General features: G+C 41.6%; 1 protein-coding gene across 3 annotated transcripts in view; it reads left to right on the forward strand.

Moving 5' to 3' along the window:
• The window catches only part of MOB1B (MOB kinase activator 1B), an 80,671-nt gene that overhangs the window by 19,032 nt on the left and 45,359 nt on the right, over window positions 1–16,280 (forward strand). Inside the window, exon 1 of one of the 3 annotated variants that reach the window (XM_063663747.1) lies at window positions 12,745–13,031. The exons of the other annotated variants lie outside the window; for them this stretch is intronic. The gene's annotated coding sequence lies outside the window, so the exon portion shown is untranslated. Of the gene's footprint in view, window positions 1–12,744; window positions 13,032–16,280 lie in introns of those variants that run through there. 3 annotated transcript variants of the gene reach the window in all.

The raw sequence follows: 16,280 nt of genomic DNA on the forward strand, positions 1-16,280 counted from the left end.
AAACGGTTGCATTCTTTTGAGTTTCTGATTAGTCCTTCCAAAGGAAGCAATCAGATGTGCATTTATCTCAGTGAGACTTTCAATAGAATGAGAGGCAGGCCCGAATTAACACTGACATTTAAAAATATCTAGCAAAGACAAACATAAAATTCAGACAAAATGTATGCTGACAATTCTGAAGGCATTTCTATTTTTGTTCCATCAATAATTTTGCATCTAATTTGTTTAGTAGAGTTATACTTTTAAGTCACGTGAACTTGAAAATTGCTTAGACTTAATTTATGAGCACTCTTACTTATAAGCCAATTTCGGTAGACACAACAGATAACAATAAGTGTACATACGAATAAATACTTCTAGACATGTATATACACACACAAACGAAGATCCAGTTGCTTGGAACCTTAGCCATGAGATAGCAATACAAGCTTGCCAGTTTTACTTTGTCCCAATAGATAATCCAATGAAGGCTGTGAACCAAAATTTTGGGTAAAGCAGTCTCCATGGCAGTTTGATTATTAAAGGCCAAACCTCCCCAGACTCTGAAGAGCACTGGGGCCAAACAGTACCAAAGGAGAATGTCACATTAATCAGGCCCCCTGCTTAGAACCGCAGCACAAAAGCCTGGATACATGCAATGCCATCCCACTTTCCCGTTAAACAGTAAGCTCCAGATTCCAAACAATTTTGGGGCCAAGCAGCGTTACAACTGCGAGAGAAAATTCTGAGGAGGGCTCAGAACCTCTAGACCTCTGAACTTCTGCAAGAGCATCCTCTTTGGGGAGGCTGAGGTCCACAGGATCCCCCAGAGCATCCTCCTATGGGGTCCAATCTTAGTGTGTCAGATGTCTCTTACCTTAGGTGGGCACCGGTGCCACATGCGTAGAGACGAAGTTTTGCCATGTTTCCCAGGCTGGTCTCCAACTCCTGGGCTCAAGCGAACTGCCTGCCTCAGACTCCCAAAGTGCTGGGATTATAGGCATGAGCTACCTTGCCTAGTCAAATTTTCTTTTATTGCTGCCCTTGTATCTGTCTGCCTAAGTCTTTTTGTTGTTCTCAAATTGAAATTTGATGATAATAGTTTAGTAGTTATAGTATTATAGTATTGGGCATTAGGAGGAATATTTTTTATGTAAATCTTCTTTTGTAGAAATAGGTAACAGTAGGGCCGGGTGCAGTGGCTCAAGCCTGTAATCCTAGCACTCTCGGAGGCCGAGGCGGGCGGATCACAAGATCAGGAGAAAGAGACCATCCTGGCTAACACGATGAAACCCCGTCTCTACTAAAAATACAAAAAAATTAGCTGGACCTGGTGGTGGGTGCCTGTAGTCCCACCTACTCAGGAGGCTGAGGCAGGAGAATGGCGTGAACCTGGGAGACAGAGCTTGCAGTGAGCCGAGATCGCGCCACTGCACTCCAGCCTGGGTAACAGAGCGAGACTCAAAAAAAAAAAAAAAAAAAAAATTAGACTAAAAAAAAAGAAATAGGTAATAGTATAACTTAGTGGAAATGTATAACTCTGTAAATAAAGAGTAATTTAGTAGAAACAATGGGGGAAAGGTATTTTAAGGCAACGTTTTCTGGTGTTTGGGATCATGTTTCAAACAGATGAGCAACAGCATAACCCTCCTGCTGTTTAGAGAATCCATTTGTTTGCTGGAGCTCTGTAGTGTTAGATTTAACTACTGAAATAGCTCTTTGTTTAAAAACTCCCTGTGGTTATACTTTTTGCTCACATATGCCTGGTTCCATTTTCACTAACCCTTCTCCATACCTGCCAAATATTTAGTTGTCTTATTTTCAACTCTTAGGAATTGTACTTTTGAGTCAGTGAACAGCAGACCAATTCACAGCAATATTTTGAGGTCTGCTGCAGTGGCTTTGATTCTTCAGCCCTTTAAGTCCCAAAGTGGCTTAGACTCTTCAGCCCTTTAATTAATCTTCATCAGTGTTTCATTTGGAAAATAGCAAGCCATCAAGAACCAACTATTTTTTTTAAAATTATACTTTAAGTTCTAGGGTACATGAGCACAACGTGCAGGTTTGATACATAGGTATACATGTGCCGTGTTGGTTTGCTGCACCCATCAATTCATCATTTACATTAGGTATTTCTCCTAATGCTATCCCTCCCCCAGTCCCCCACCCCCCAGCAGGCAACAGTGTGTGATGTTCCCCGCCCTGTGTTCATTTCCCATGTATGAGTGAGAACATGGTGGTGTTTGGTTTTCTGTCCTTGTGATAGTTTGCTGAGAATGATGTTTTCCAGCTTCATCCATGTCCCTGCAAAGGACATGAACTCATCCTTTGTTATGGCTGCATAGTATTCCATGGTGTATATGTGCCATAATTTCTTAATCCAGTCTATCATTGATGGACATTTGGGTTGAAGAACCAACATTTTTTAAAAATTATATTTCTAATTATAGTTAGAACCAAACTATACCAAAAACTACAATTTTAAACAGCTAGACATTTGGGAACCAAAATTTGCTTTAGTTGAGCTCTATTGATTTTATTTTATTTTTATTTTTTTTTTTGAGATGGAGTCTTGCCCTGTAACTCAGGCCGGAGTGCAATGGCGCAATCTGGGCTCACTGGAACCTCCACCTCCTGGGTTCAAGTGATTCTTCTGCCTCAGCCTCCCGAGTAGCAGAGACTTACAGGTGCGTGCCCGGCTAATTTTTGTATTTTTAGTAGAGACGGGGTTTCACCATATTGGCCAGGCTGGTCTTGAACGCCTGACCTCTGGTGATCTGCCCTCCTCAGGCTCCCACAGTGCTGGGATTACAGGCATGAGCCACTACGCCTGGTGAGCTTTATTGATTTTAGCTTTCTTTCAAATGGGAATGTATTTGTAAGGTGTTGTCTAGGGATAACTATACTTGTTAGTGATGTCTTTGCCTTTTTTTGATATCACTTAACATTAAGGAATAAAAATACCACTGTCATTTTATGTAGCAGAAGAAAAACTGCTCTTGGTCCTCTGGTGGCAGAAAGTACTCTCAGGATTGAGGGGATCAGTGTCTCTACATAACCGTAATCCTTGAGAAGTCTGCTGTAGACTCTCAAAGTGTGGATCTTTGGCACCACCTAGGAGTATGTTTGAAATGCAGGATTTCAGGTCCTAATCATTGGATTATAATGCATTTTAATAAGATCCCTAGGTGATTTGAAAGCACCTTCCAAACTGGATGCCTGTATATTTAATTTAAATGGTTTGAGATAAGGTAAATAAGAAAAATCCTTGGATTCAATATAACACCAGTTCTGTCTTTGAGAGATTCCCCATAAGGGAGCCTCAATGTAGATCCCCTTACTGTCCTTTCACACTTGCAATTATTTTCTTGTTTAATGTCTTTTTTTCTCCTTCTGGATTCTAAGTTTTCTCCTCCTGGGCTGAGGGTTTGTTCATCATTTTATTTCCCAGCACATTAGGACATTGCTTAGCAAATATGTTTTCAATAATTTTCTCATTTGTGTGAGTGACGGGGTCTCACTCTGTCACCCAAGCTGGAATGCAGTGGTATCATCTCAGCTCACTGCAACCTCAACCTCCCGGGCTCGTGATCCTTCCACCTCAGCTTCCTGAGTAGCCGGGACTTGAGGTGTGTGCCACCATGCCTGAATAATTTTTGTATTTTTTGTAGAGACAGGGTTTTGCCATGTTGTCCAGGTGATCTTGAACTCCTGGGCTCAAGCAGTCCGTCCACCTTGGCCTCCCAAGTGCTGAGATTGCAGCCATTTTTTTTTTTAATTAACTGAAGATTGTCATGGGAGAGAACAGTGGCCTGTGAGTGAGGAAACCCGAGATTCAGAGTCTTTGGTCTGTCACTAGCTATGTGACCTTGGGCAGATGACTTAATTTCTTAGTTTCTATTTCCTCTGCCTACTGGAGGGTAACGAATGCTTCTTCCATTGGGTTAATGTGAGACTTGAATGACAGAATGTATATGAAAGCTTTTCATAAACCAGAGTCCTGTATAAACACTGTCATTATCTCCACTCATGAAATTCCCAAGCCCAGTGTATAAACTGTTTGTGCATTCCAATTTTTTTTTTTTTTAGCTATCTTACAAATGTATGGCATTATTGCGTAATAAAGTGAACATTTATTGAACACCTCCTGTGTGTAAAAGCAAAGTGTTAGGTGCTTGCTGGTGGTAGGAGGAGAAAGGAAGGGGTTTAGAAATAAACAAGATGTGCCGGGCGCAGTGGCTCATGCCTGTAATCCCAGCATTTTGGGAGGTGGATCATGAGGTCAGGAGATCGAGACCATCCTGGCTAACACAGTGAAACCCCATCTCTACTAAAAATAAAAATACAAAAAAATTAGCCGGGCGTGGTGGTGGGTGCCTGTAGTCCCATCTACTTGGGAGGCTGAGGCAGGAGAATGGCGCGAACTCAGGAGGTGGAGTTTACAGTGAGCTGAGATTGTAACACTGCACTCCGGCCTGGGCAACAGAGCGAGACTCCGTCTCAAAAAAGAAAAAAAAAAGAAAGAAATAAACAAGATGCGGTCTCTGTCCTCAAGAATCTTAGCATTGGAGACCAGCATGTTACATAGATGTGCTCCTTAATGGTTGTTTTTAACTCTCAGTTCCAAGTCCACTGGCTAATGATGGTTAAAGACCCTTGCATTGCAAGATATTGCATTGAGTATACAAACTTTTTTGGGTGTATGTGTGAAATAATTGCAGTCTGTGTTCATCAAAAATTAGGAATATAAAGAAAAAAAATTGCTGTCAGGTGCAGTGGCTCATGCCTGTAATCCCAGCACTTTGGGAGGCTGAGGTAGGCAAATCATCTGAGATCGGGAGTTCGAGACCAGCCTGGCCAACGTGATGAAACCCCCGGGTCTGCTAAAAATACAACAGTTAGCCAGGCGTGGTGGCACTTGCCTGTAATCCCAGCTACTTGGGAGGCTGAGGCAGGAGAATCACTTGAACCTGGGAGGCGGAGGTTGCAGTGAGCCGAGATCATGCCACTGTACCCCAGCCTGGGCAACAGAGTGAGAATCTTTCTCAAAAAAAAAAAAATTGCTGTCAATACCACAGTTATAAGTATGTGTAGTGCATTCACCTATTCAAAACAGCAAGAATTTTGCCGAATTGAGCTTCTAGTTTTTAGTGAGAGGCTGTTTTTATTGTGTGGATGCGGGGGCCTCCCCTGCTTGTTCTTGGCATTGCTGCCACTGCTGTTCCACTTTAGCATCTTGGTTTTTAATATGGAGGGGAAATGGTAGGAATCCTTCGGTGCACTCGCTTCCTGTAGTTCACTTGGGCATTTCAGGTAGTTATTGGAATGGGCTGGAAGTGGTCTGCAAAACTCCAAGGCATAGAAGGCCTCCCTGAGATGTTTGCTTACCACTCCAGCCTCATCTGTGCCTTCCTGCTCCAACTTCCCTCCCCCACAGTGTTCAGTGATTTTATTTGCATTTCTCTCAACCTGCTTTGCTCCCACGTCTTTCTGCCTTTGTAAATGCCATTCCTGTTATTCTGGCTGGACTGCTCTTCTCCTCCCCACCCCCATTTCTTTAGCTCAGGAGCCAACTTTTTCCCTGGCCTGTGCCCCCTTCCCAGTTTGTTAGATACCATTTCAGTGCCCTTTATAGTCCTTGTCATAGTCCTTTCCAAAAAGACATTGTACTCCACCCACTGTCATGTGTATGATCTCTTTGAAGATGGGGCATTTTCAAAAAATGTTTATTTTAAATCTCTACCACTTAGCATAGTGCCTCTTAGTAACAATTTTTTTTCCTGACTAATCAATTACATTTTCAAGAATTTTTTTTTTTTTTTTGAGATGGAGTCTTGCTGTGTCACCTAGGCTGTAGTGCAATGGTGTGATCTCGGCCCACTGCAACCTCTGCCTCCCGAGTTCAAGCGATTCTCCTGCTTCAGCCTCTTGAGTAGCTGGGATTACAGGCGCATGCCACCATGCCCGGCTAATTTTTTGTATTTTTAGTAGAGATGGAGTTTCACCATGTTGTTCAGGCTGGTCTCAAACTCTTGACCTCGTGATCCACCGCCTCAGCCTCCCAAAGTGCTGGAATTACAGGCATGAGCCACCACACGTGGCCTGACATTTTCAAGAATTTCATCATGGGTGGTGAGAGTATGAGTGATTCTCCTCAGTCTGTTGTATGTTTTTCCTTTGTAAAGATTTTAGGGAAAATGTTAAAAGGTGGCTACTGTGCACAGAAGAGTTTAGAATACCTATTTATTGGATTTTTAAAAAATCCAATATTGGATTTAAAAAAATTTTTTTTTAATAGACACGGGGTCTCGCTATGTTACCTAGGCTTGTCTTGAACTCCTAGGTTCAAGTGATCCTCCCACCTTGGCCAAAATGCCGATATTACAGGCATGAGCCGCTGCACTCAGCCTTATTTATTGTATCTTTATCACATAGTTTTGTAGACACCTTCTTTACAGGATTGTCATATACCAGGCACAAGTTTCCTATTTTCCAATGTGCCCTGTAAATTGTGTTCCCTCTACCAGGGAATGAGAGTGCTCATTTCCCTGCGTTACCACTATCATTGCATCATTAAGAAAAAGAGTCATGAAAGCTTCTTGGACTTTTAAAATTAATGCCAAATAAACAAGATAGTAGTAAAGGTACTTCCAAATAATTTCTGTCGCCTGTATTTCTTTTCTTCTTTTTCTTTTTTTTGAAGAAAAAAAAGAAACAGTCTTGCTGTCACCCAGGCTGGAGTGCAGTGGCGTGATCTTGGCCCACTGCAAGCTCCACCTCCCAGGTTCAAGTGTTTCTCCTGCCTCAGCCTCCCAAGTAACTGGGATTACAAGTGTGTGCCACCACGCCCGGCTAATTTTTGTGTTTTTAGTAGACAAGGGATTTTCCCATGTTGGCCAGGCTGATCTCGAACTCCTGACCTCAAGTGATCTGCCCACCTTGGCCTCCTGAAGGATTACAGGTGTGAGCCACTGCACCTGGCCAATTTAATTTTATTATTTTATTTTTGGAGATAAGGTCTTGCTCTGTGGCTGTGTCTGTAGCACAGTGGCCCAACAACTGCTCATTGTGGCCTCCACCTCCTGGGCCCAGGTGATCCTCTTACCTCAGCCTCCTGAGTAGCTGGGACCACAGGTACACGTCACCACACCAAGCTAATTTTTTTTTTTTTTTTTGAGATGGAGTCTCGCTCTGTCACCCAGGCTGGAGTGCAGTGGCCCGATCTCGGCTCACTGCAAGCTCCACTTCCCGGGTTTACGCCATTCTCCTGCCTCAGCCTCCTGAGTAGCTGGGACTACAGGCACCCGCCATTGTGCCCAGCTAATTTTTTGTATTTTTAGTAGAGACGGGGTTTCACCGTGGTCTCGATCTCCTGACCTCGTGATCCACCTGCCTTGGCCTCCCAAAGTGCTGGGATTACAGGCGTGAGCCACCGCGCCCTGCCTTAATTTTTAAAATTTTTTGTAGAGACAGCGTCTCCCTATGTTGCCCAGGGTGGTCTTGAAGTCTTGGGCTTAAGCAATTCACCCACCTCAGCCTCCCAAAGTGTTGGAATTATAGGCATGAGCCACCGTGCCTGGCCAGAATGAAGTTTTAAAATTTAAAATTTAAATTTAAAATGAAGTTTTAACAATTTACTAGAAAAATAATGCTTTTTTCAAAGATTAGCATATAGTATAGTCTATAAGGGTGGATTTCACAAACTGATATTTAACTGAAAGTGTATATCTTGTTTCTTAGGTTTTTTTTGATATTTTACTACAGACAATAAACTGATAATTTAGTGTACATAAACATGTTTGGGAGCCAGATGGCATATGTGGAGCTGTAAAAATAACTAAATTTGGGGGGTAGATTTAAAGTTACTTTTCACTTACTTCTCTTAATTCTTTTATTGCTTTTCTCATGAAGTCTGTTAGAAAGCCATGCTAGGGTTTTTAGTTTCTGAGTTATTTCAGGACGAAGAGTTTTTTTCTTTTAGTAACTCTTTCCCCAAAGTATGAGTAAACAGTAGTGTCCAATTGCTAGTGCATGTGAAGAATATGCTTTTATGGCATGCTTGTTGTTTTTGAGTATTTACAAGTTGAGTAATTTATGTGTTACGACAACTCAGAACACTCTTTACCTTTTTTTATTAGTAAAATCAGTAAATACTTTGCATGATTGTATGTGTGAAACCCTGGTAGCTTAATGAATTTTTTCTTTTTTTAAATGTCAGGTCTGACGACTGTGCTTGCATTTCACTTATTTCAAAAAGAGGAAGAGGGAGGATTTTTGCATTTAGTTTTATGCATTTTTTTCTTTTTTTCCCTCTGATGGTTTTCACTTATTTCTGTTATCCTCTCTTAGTTTAAATGGTCAGAGTTGAAACCCATTCTAGGTATTGGGGAGCATTGCAACGTCTCAAATAATGTGAAATGTCACTTTTGCAGTTGACTGTGTTAGCACTAAAGGGACTTCTTTAAACATTTTTAATTGTACCTTTCCTTTTTTTTTTTTTTTTTTTTAAACACAGCCGTTTCTCTGCCTTGTGTCCCAGGTTTGATTGCATCTGTGTATTACTTTCACAGTGGGCCTTTCCTGACATCACACTGATAACCACTAGCTGCTTTTGTTAGCCTTTGTTTAGAGAAATCATGGTTGTCCTGTGCTTGGGTACCATAAGCTCATGCTTAAAGCATTGGTGATTTGAAAGATCTGTTAGCTTCCCAGACAGAAAGGGGAGAATGAAATTAGCTTTAATGAAATAAATGTTTTGGCTCAGTTGTATAGAATAATTCAAGTCTTCTTATGATTTGCAGTTACATTCTGAAAGAATATGTCTAGAACTGTGTAGGCCCCTGTAAATCAGGCTCAAAGAGGTAGGACTTAGACTTTAGGTAGTGGTAGTTACAAAACTTATAATTTGGGCAAAATCATCGTACTTTTGTGTCTCTTTTTCTTATTCATAAAATAACAGTTTTTATTTGACAACATGCAGGCTTTCTTCCTAAACATGTTAGAGAAGATTTATGATTGGCTTGTGGAACTGGTCAGAATGAGATCAGACCTCTGAATAAATAGATTACCTTTAGTGATTTTTTAGGGTTGGAAAAATTTCTAGTCCAGCCTCTGTTTTTAGATGAAATATTTGCTTTGGGTTTTATGATTTTCTGAGGCCACACTTTGTCAACTGTATAAATACATTCTGGTGAGACTAATTTTGATTACCAAGAATTCCAAGTGTCTTATTTTAGTTGAATTTTATGACATTAAGACAATTTTCCACCTTTTAGAGATAGGATGTCACTCTCAGGCTGGAGTGCGGTGGGGCGACGGTAGTTCACTGCAGCCTCGAGCTCATGGGCTCAAGCAGTCCTCCCATCTCAGTCTCCTAAGTAGCTTGGAGTACAGGCACATGCACCATGCCTGGCTAAGTTTTGTTGTTGTTGTTGAGACGTGGTCTCACTGTGTTGCCCAGGTTAGTCTCGAAGTCCTGGGCTCAAGCGATCCTCCCACTTCAGCCTTCCAAACTACTGGGATTGTAGGCATGAGGCACTGCACCTGGCTGGTTTTCTGCTCTTTTCACAGTTTCTTGTTAAAAATGTACAATATGTAGATATAACTCAAGCCTATGTCTGTGGAGCAGACCTCTAGCTACCAAGGATAAAGAGATGGTACAGATCTAATTATTGAATATCGATTGTATGCCAAGTGGTGCTCTATATTTCTATATATATAATTTAATTTTCAGATGATAAGAGAAATCATATCATCCATCATGCAGATTATATGATTTGCAATCAAAATGATTGCAGTCAAGCAATTAAATAGCTTACCTGGAATCACGTAACTAGTACTAGACAGATGAGCATTTCCAGTCTAGGTGATCCAACAGCAAAAATCAAGGAATTTTTTTCTTTTTCTTTCTTTTTTTTAACCGCATGAAGTAGCTAATGCCTGAGTTAAATAATAACAGTAAATGGGTTTTATTGATCTTTGTGCCAGGCATCGCACTAGTATTTTATTTTCTGATTTCTAATCCTTGAGGAAACTCTTGCAGCATGCTGGTCTCTCCATTTTGTAGATGAGGCAAATAAGGTTCTCACTGCAACTCTCTCACTAAATTGTGGAGTTGCAGTGTGATTCCAGGGCCATAGGACTCCAGTCATCAGTCTGTGTTTTTCCACTGCCCCATGCTGCTTGTTGGTTTTATAAATTACAACCTGGTACATGTTTCTGGCTTTTGTTTTCCTTAGGGGCCATTGGTATATCACATTGATTGAATGTAGCAGTGTTTCTAATGTGGATGTTTTTGAAACAATTTTGATAATAGCACTAAGGATGATAGCAGTAGCAGCTACTAGCTAATTAGGATGCCATTAGAATGAGAAGTCTCCATTTGTATAGATGGTTTTGACTTATCTATAGTATACTGTAAGAACGCTGGGTTGTATATCTATATTATTGTATTAGTCTGTTCTCATACTGCTGTGAATAAATACCTGAGACTGGGTAATTTATAAAGAAAAGAGGTTTAATTGACTCCCAATTCCACAGGCTGTGCAGGAGGCGTGGCTGGGGAGGCCTCAGGAAACTTACAATCATGGCAGAAGGGGGAAGGGGAAGCAAGCACGTCTTCACATGGTGACAGGAGAGAGAGAGAACAAAGGGGCAAGTGTTAAGCACTTTTAAACCACCAGATCTCAGGAGAACAAAATCACTGTCACAACAACAGCAAGCGGGAAGTCCATCCCCATGATCCAGTTACCTCCCACCACGTGCCTCCTCCAACACTAAGACATGAAATTTGGGTAGGGACACAAAACCAAACCATACCAATTATATAGTATATTTAGGTTTTAAAAACAGAGCAGTTTACTAACATTTTTATACATAATCCATTTTATTACCATGTTTTGATTAAGCATTCAAACTAGTTTTAATTAGGCTTTCAAGCTTAAAAACTTTTTATTTTTGTCAGTGTTCTTCATGTACGTAGTTTAATTTAGAGTCAAATAGTTCTATAGGGCTTGTAATAAAAATAACTCTTTTTTGTTTTTTTTTTTGAGACAGAGTCTCACTCTGTCACCCAGGCTGGGGTGCAGTGGCGTGATCTTGGTTCACTGCAACCTCCGCCTCCCGGGTTCAAGCGATTCTCCTGCCTCAGCCTCCAGAGTAGCTGGGATTACAGGTGCCCGCTACCACGCCTGGCTAATTTTTGTATTTTTAGTAGAGATGGGGTTTCACAGTGTTGACCAGGCTGGTCTCAAACTCGTGACCTCATGATCCGTCCACCTCGGCCTCCCAAAGTGCTGGGATTACAGGCGTGAGCCACCGTGCCCGGCCAATTATTGAATCCTTATTGTGGAGGAAAAGGTTTCACCCCTCTCTTACCACATAGGGCTGGGTGCAGTGGCTCACGCCTGTAATCCCAACACTTTCTGAGGCCGAGGCAGGTGGAACACTTGAGGCCAGGAGTTCAAGACCAGCCTGGCCAACATGGCAAAGATCTTGTCTCCACAAAGAAGAAAAAAATATTTTGCAAATACCACATACAGATTTCTCATTCTGCCAACTTATTTTATTTATTTATGTATTTATTTTTGAGGTGAAGTCTCGCTCCGTTGCCCAGGCTGGAGTGCAGTGGCACGATCTCGGCTCACTGCAACCTCTGCGTCCTGGGTTCAAGTGATTCTCCTGCCTCAGCCTACCGAGTAGCCGGGATTACAGGCATGTACCACATGTGCCTGGCTAATTTTTGTATTTTTAGTAGAGATGGGGTTTCACCATGTTGGCCAGGTTGGTCTCGAACTCCTGGCCTCAAGTGATTCACCTGCCTCGGCCTCCCAAAGTGCTGGAATTATAGGCGTGAGCCACTGTGCGCGGCCCCATTCTGCCAACTTTTCAATATATATTATGTAAACACTGGACAGTTGAGCCAAGTACTGGAATATAATTTTTTTTTCTTTTGAGACCGAGTGTTGCTTTGTCACCCAGGTTGGAGTGCAGTGGTGCGATCTCGGCTCACTGCAACCTCTGCCTTCCATATTCAAGTGATTCTTCTGCCTCAGCCTCCCGAGTAGCTGGGATTACAGGCGACTGCCACCATGCTTGGCTAATTTTTTTGTATTTTTAATAGAGATAGGGTTTCACCATGTTGGCCAGGCTGGTCTCGAACTCCTAACCTCAAGTGATTTGCCTGTCTCAGCATGCCAAAGTGTTGGGATTACAGGTGTGAGCCACCCCACCCAGCCTGGAATATAATTTTATTTTTCCTCTTCTGCATAACTTTATGCTGTTTCTGTAATTGTTTTGTTTAATTTCATATGTATTCATTAGTCTTTTATCCTCAAATACTCCCCCAGTTCACCTTCAAACATATTTAAATTCTTTTCTTAGAATTAAAAAAATTATTTTTAATTTTTAAGATTAATTATTATTATTGTATGTATATTTTTAGAGACAGGGTCTCTCTCTGTTGCCGAGGCTAGAATATGGCAGCTCATAACTGTAGCCTACCACTTCTGGGCTCAAATGATCCTCCTGCCTAGCTGGGACTACAGGTGCAGTGCATGCCAGTATGCCCGACTAATGTTCTAAATTTTTTTGTAGAGATGAGGGCTTGCTATGTTGCCCAGGTATAAGGAGTTTAAAATTGTATTAGTCTCGTTCAGCCTTCAGAAGCAATGCTAGGCCTCTGACCAACAAATGACCCTCTGTGGGCTACAGCCTACATGGAGATTAAACACCCACCAGTCCTGAAAAACTTCAAATAAGAAAGGGAGTGTACCGTGGAACTTCTCAAACCTAGGGAATCTGGCCAATTGTCTAGGTTTCAGACCATCCGAAGACACACAAAGTAAGAAATTAAGCATTATGAATTAAACCTTTAGAGCTGCATATTTGCACGTAGCTGATAATTTCAGCTAGCGGCTTGGCAACATAAGCTGGGACCCTCTGATTGCTCTCTGAAGTCTCGCCTGTGGAGTAAGCACACATTGCCCGGAACTTATTTCAGTTGGAACTCCAGATGGCTGTTCTAGGACTTCCCGGCGCTGCTTAATCTGAATGTAGGTATTTTTCCTCAATTTGGTGAATGTGTGTGTGTGTATTTTCCTTTTCTCTCACTTTAGTCTTTGCGAAGTTAACCATTATACTCTTTTTTTTTTTTTTTTCTTTTGAGACAGGGTCTTACTCTGTCACCCAGGCTGGAGTGCAGTGGCTCACTGCAACTTCTGCCTCCTTGCACTGCTCGCTGCAACTTCTGCCTCCCGAGCTTAGGCGATTCTCCCACCTCAAGCCTCTGGAGTAGCTGGGACTACAGGTGTGTACCACCATGCCTGGCTAATTTTTATATTTTTAGTAGAGACAGGATTTTGCCATGTTGGCCAGGCTGTATTCGAACTCCTGAGCTCAAGCAATCCGCCCACCTCAGCCTCCCAAAGTGCTGGGATTGCTAGAATTACAGGCATGAGCCACCAGTATACTCTTTTGCTATGTTAATCATTACACTTTTCTTTGAACTGCATTTAAGTGTAATATTGTGGTTTCTTTTGCTTGCAAATCCTCAAACCCAAACTGAAAGTAAAACTTTCAGCAAAACACTAGGCTGGTCTTGAACTCCTGGCCTCAAGCTGTCCTTCCTTGGTCTCTGAAAGCACTGGCATCACAGGCATGAGGCACCGTGCCTGGCTCATTTGATCTTTTTGAACAAGCCTATGTTGGAGTTTTTTGACCTGCTCCAGTCTGTATTGTTGGTATTATATAGTCCTGCACCATAGCTGTCATATTTGGAATCTCTTTTAGCCTTCATCCATGGGATTCCCCTTACATAATTCTTGGGTTGGATTTCCTGTTTCTTTGATCTCATGTCTTGGTTTACTTTTTTATTTTGGTGAGGCAGATCTTCTAAAACTCTAGAAGCAGTAAGAGGAATGTAAATATTTTAATTCCTTATATAGCTGAACATACCCTCATACTTGATTGGTATTATGTCAGAGGAGTATAGAGTTCTAGGGTAGAAATAATTTTCCTACAGAATTTTGTTTTAATTTGTCTGGGATCGAAGTTCCATTTGCTGTTCAGAAGTCTAAATGGGTTTCTTTTTTTTTTTTTTTAATTTGTTTGAGACAGAGTCTTGCTCTGTTGCCCAGGCTGGAGGGCAGTGGTGAGATCTCAGCTCACTGCAACCTCCGCCTCCCAGGTTCAAGCTATTCTCCTGCCTCAGCCTCCTGAGTAGCTGGGGATTACAGGCACCTACCACCACGCCTCTTTAATTTTTGTATTTTTAGTAGAGACGGGGTTTTGCCATATTGGCTAGGCAGATCTCAAACTCCTGTCTTCAGATGATCCTCCTGCCTCAACTTCCCAAAGTGCTGGGATTACAGGCGTGAGCCACCTTGCCCGGTCTCTAATACTTTTTTATTGGTTTTTTCATTTCTGATCTTTTGTATGGGACTTCTTTTTTTTTCTGAATTATTTTAAGGTCTTATCTTTGTAACTTTTCCTAAATTCATAACGGCATCCTCTGGCGTGTGTCTATTTTCGTGCACTGTTGTGGGTTCTCTTTTAGTCTAAAAGAGCATTTTCAATTCTAGGAAAATATCCTGATTTATTGATAAAACACTGTATCTTTCTGAATTTTCTATGTCTTGGATATTGGGCTTCTTGACTGGTCCTTAATTTTTTTTTCTCCTTTCCCATCTGTTTTTTTTTTTTTTTTTTTTTTTGAGATGGAGTCTCACTTTGTCACCGAGGCCCGAATGCAGTGGTGTGATCTCGGCTCACTGCAATCTCTGCCTCCCAGGTTCAAGTGATTCTCATGTCTCAATCTCCCAAGTAGCTGGGACTATAGGCATGAACCACCACACCCGTCTAATTTTTTGTACTTTTAGTAAGGGGAAATTTTTAGTAAGGAGTCTTCCCATGTTGGCCAGGCTGGTCTTGAACTCCTGACCTCAGGCCGTCTGCCTGGCTTGGCCTCCCAAAATGCTGAGATTACAGGCGTGAGCCACCGTGCCCGGCCCATCTCTTTGTTTTTGTGCTTTATGTTTTAGGAGATTACGTTAGTTTTATTTTCTATTCCTTGTATTTTTAATTTCTGCAATCATTTTTTAAAAAATTTCAAGAGTCCTATTTAATTTCTTCTTTTTTTATGTGGTGTTCTGTTCTCAGTTCATGAAGCATTCTTTTTTTCCTATTGCTAAAGATTTTTATTGATAGTTTTTGGGCTTTTTTGAACATTTAGTTTGTCCTCCAAGTTACTTTTTTTCGATTTTGGTGTCGTCTCTCATGTTAGAAGCTTCCTTCCAGTGTCTGGTAACTCTTTTGCTTTCTGCTTTTATTTATAAGTAGGGCAATTAAAAAGCTAATTGGATTTCTGTGTGCATGAGTGTGGAGGGTTTATCAACTGTGGGCTTTGCTGAAGGATGATATAGATAGGTTATTTCCTTGAAGAACTCCTGGTATGATTATCTTTTCAGGTCCTTATACATGGTGTGGTCAGATTTGCTCCCCCCCCCAAAAAAAAAAAAGAGCTTTTCAGTCTTTGGAGGTTATTATCCCTGGTTGCAAGGTTTCTGGTTAGGGGAATAGGCTAGGGGTCTCGACATGATTATTCAGATTCACTTTATCTCCATGTGTTAAGTATGGTAAACTTGCCTGCAACTATACCTGTGTCTCTTAAGCCAGAGACCTTCTGCTTTGCCCTCTCCATAGAATAAACCTTTAGCTTTCATTTTTTCCTTAGGGTTGGGGTGGTACAGAAGCCCACTGTGTAGATTGCTTAGGGGGTCTGGAGGTATAACTGCTTTTTAAACAGAGTGGTAAAAATCCTGTTGTATTTTTACTTGTACTTCCAGAGTATTCTACATCTAGAGGTGTCACTAATTCCTAAATCTTTTGTGGGATCTATGATGTAAATTGGATTGGTTTTAATTTTAGGATTGGGTTTTTTTTTTTTTTTTGGAGATGGAGTTTTGCTCTTGTTGCCCAGGCTGGAGTGCAATGGCATGGTCTTGGCTCACCACAGCCTCTACCTCCCGGGTGCAAGCGATCCTCCTGCCTTAGCCTCCCAAGTAGCTGGGATTACAGGCACCTGCCATCATGCCCGGCTAATTTTTGTATTTTTAGTAGAGATGGAATTTCACCATGTTGGCGAGGGTAGTCTCGAACTCCTGACCTCAGGTGATCCGCCCACCTTGGCCTGTGATTACGGGTGTGAGATTACAGGTGTGAACCACCGCGCCCAGACTAGGATTGGGTTTTCTTAGGGACATTAAATCAGTTATTCATCTACTTTATAATTTCCAAAATTTTGT

The sequence above is a fragment of the Pongo pygmaeus genome, chromosome 3, assembly GCF_028885625.2.
Source record: "Pongo pygmaeus isolate AG05252 chromosome 3, NHGRI_mPonPyg2-v2.0_pri, whole genome shotgun sequence".
NCBI classification, from domain to species: Eukaryota; Metazoa; Chordata; class Mammalia; order Primates; family Hominidae; genus Pongo; species Pongo pygmaeus.